Source organism: Elephantulus edwardii, unplaced genomic scaffold (assembly GCF_000299155.1).
Source record: "Elephantulus edwardii isolate Elephantulus edwardi_28Jun2011 unplaced genomic scaffold, EleEdw1.0 scaffold00307, whole genome shotgun sequence".
Classification (NCBI taxonomy): domain Eukaryota; kingdom Metazoa; phylum Chordata; class Mammalia; order Macroscelidea; family Macroscelididae; genus Elephantulus; species Elephantulus edwardii.
In genome coordinates, this window is record NW_006400057.1 from 636,948 (window position 1) to 639,290 (window position 2,343).

General features: G+C 42.4%; 1 pseudogene; it reads right to left on the reverse strand.

The window, feature by feature from the left end:
- Positions 1-1,800: 1,800 nt before the first annotated feature.
- Positions 1,801-2,046, reverse strand: LOC102856715 (annotated as a pseudogene).
- Between the last annotated feature and the right edge of the window lie 297 nt (positions 2,047-2,343).

Here is a 2,343-nt window from a genome sequence, read left to right on the forward strand (position 1 = left end):
TGTGGAGCCAAGCAAACTAAAGCTGTGGACAGTCTCACATCTCTTCACCATCCATCACGATGCTGCCAGTCAGCCCAGTGGAATCTGTTTTCTTGATTTTGAGCCTCAATCCATACTGAAGGCTGCAGTCCCTGACCTTCCACGCCAAGCGCTTCAGGTCCTCAGTTTCAGCAAGCAGGTTTGTGTCTTCTGCATAATACAGATTGTTAATGAATCTTCATCCAGTCCTGATGCCACATTTCTCCTCATACAGCCCAGCCTCCCCGTTAATCTGTTCTGCATATAGTTTGAAAAGTTATGGAGATAGGACAGACACATCCCTGGTGTACACCCTTGCCAGTTTTAAACCATTCATTGTTTCCTTGTTCTGTTCAGACGACTGCCTCCTGGTCCAAGTGTAGTTTTCGCATTAGCACAATCAAGTGTTCTAGGATTCTCATTATTTTCAGAATTATTCACAGTTTGCTATGATCCACACCGTCAGATGCCTTTGCATAATCAATAAAACACAGGTAGACATTCCTCTGGTATTCCCTCCTTTCAGCCAAGATCCATCTAATGTTAGCTATAATATCCCTAGTACCACGACCCCTTCTAAACCCAGCCTGCACTTCTGGTAGTTCTCTGTGGATGTGCTGTTATGGTAGTTTTTGCATAATCTTCATCGGAATCTTGCTTCCATGTGATATTAATGATATTGTAGAGTTGCATAGGAGACAATTGAAAAGATTATGGCTTGGATCAGGTACCCCTTATTTGGTCTTTACACTGACATCATGCTTTTGAGCACTTTAGAGATTATTGAGCAATCTTTTCTCCCATCTATCATGATGCTGCCTGTTGGCTCAGTGGTGAAGATTTTTTCTTGAAATTGAGCTGTAATCTATGTTAAAGATTAGTCTTTGATCTTTAGCAGCAAACACCTCAAGTTTTCACTTTCAGCAAGCTAGATTATAGGATCTCTTTAATGCAGGTGATTGAATCTGCCTCCAGTCAGTTTTGAAAAACACATTTTTCAGTTTGAGTTAAAGAAGACTTAATTTATCAGCCTCATATTGTTCTCTATTTAAAGAGTCATATGATTAGCGACTAACCAAAAATTCAATGGTTTGAATCCATAATCTGATCTATAGGAATAAGATGTGGCAGCCTAATTTCAAAAAAATTACAGCCTCGGAAACCTTACTTGGTGGTTCTACTCTGAACTGTAGGATCACCTCTGCATCATAATTGACTTGGCAGCAATGGGTTATTTAGGGAATAGGATTCTCAGTGCTCTCTAGAAACTTTTCTTCCTGTCAAATCATGACATTCTGTGTTGTCTTCAGAAAGCTTTTTATGATGTATAGGGCTGTGATTTTGTTTTGTTGTATTTTTTATTTAGGATTTGAGTGAAAGCTACGCGGTATATTGGTTTTTCATTCAAGCATTCATAATACATTTTGCTCCATGACATTCATTTAAAACCCACAATGTAACCAGATTTTTCCTACTTTTTCCTTGTAATTCTCATTTCTATTAATCTTTTTTTTTTTTTACAGGAGATCAGGAAGTACTTTATTGACAACCAGGGACATAGCCATTGGAGGGGAGCACACAGGACAGCAACTAAAACCCATCAGTTAGCAAGAGCCTTTTGGGCCAGGCACATTGCATCCTGGGGTCCTCTTAGTCTCCCACCAGTAGACACACAAGACTGGGCATCCAGGGGAGGGGGCAGTGGCTCTGGGCTCCCAGAGGAGAGGCTATATGATGCCTCATTATAATTGACAGAGTAAAGTAAAATGGAGGGAGGATCCATCACTGCCTGCGGCCACCTCCTCCTCTCAGAGCCTGTACAAGGTGGAGGACTGAACCACCTAGGATCTTGTAATCAGCTGCTGTCTTCTCATCATTCATCTGTTTGCCACTGTAGATGAGTCGTTGTTGCTGTGGGGGGATTCCCTCTTTTTCCTCCACACGCTCCTTGATTCACTCCACCTTGTCTGTGGGTTCAATGTCAATTTCAATCTCTTTTCCGGTCAGGGTCTTCACTTTAATTAGCATCTTCTTCCCAGTTTAAGCCTGCACACCGATAAACTCCCGCCTGTATTGCTGCGGTCGCTGCTGCACTCCCCTCTATTAATCTTTTTAATCCTACTTCTTGCTGCCTTCAGGATTCTATTCTTGGGCAAATACTATTCATTGGCCTTTTATGATTGGTTATTCTAAGGGCTCAGTGCCACCTTATAGGCCCTCTGAGGAGCACTGGAGGGCCGGGGGTAAGGAGTTATGCTGCCAACCAGAGACAGGCTTTTCAAATCCACCACCCACTCTGCAGGTGGACATTCTCCTCCCATGCAA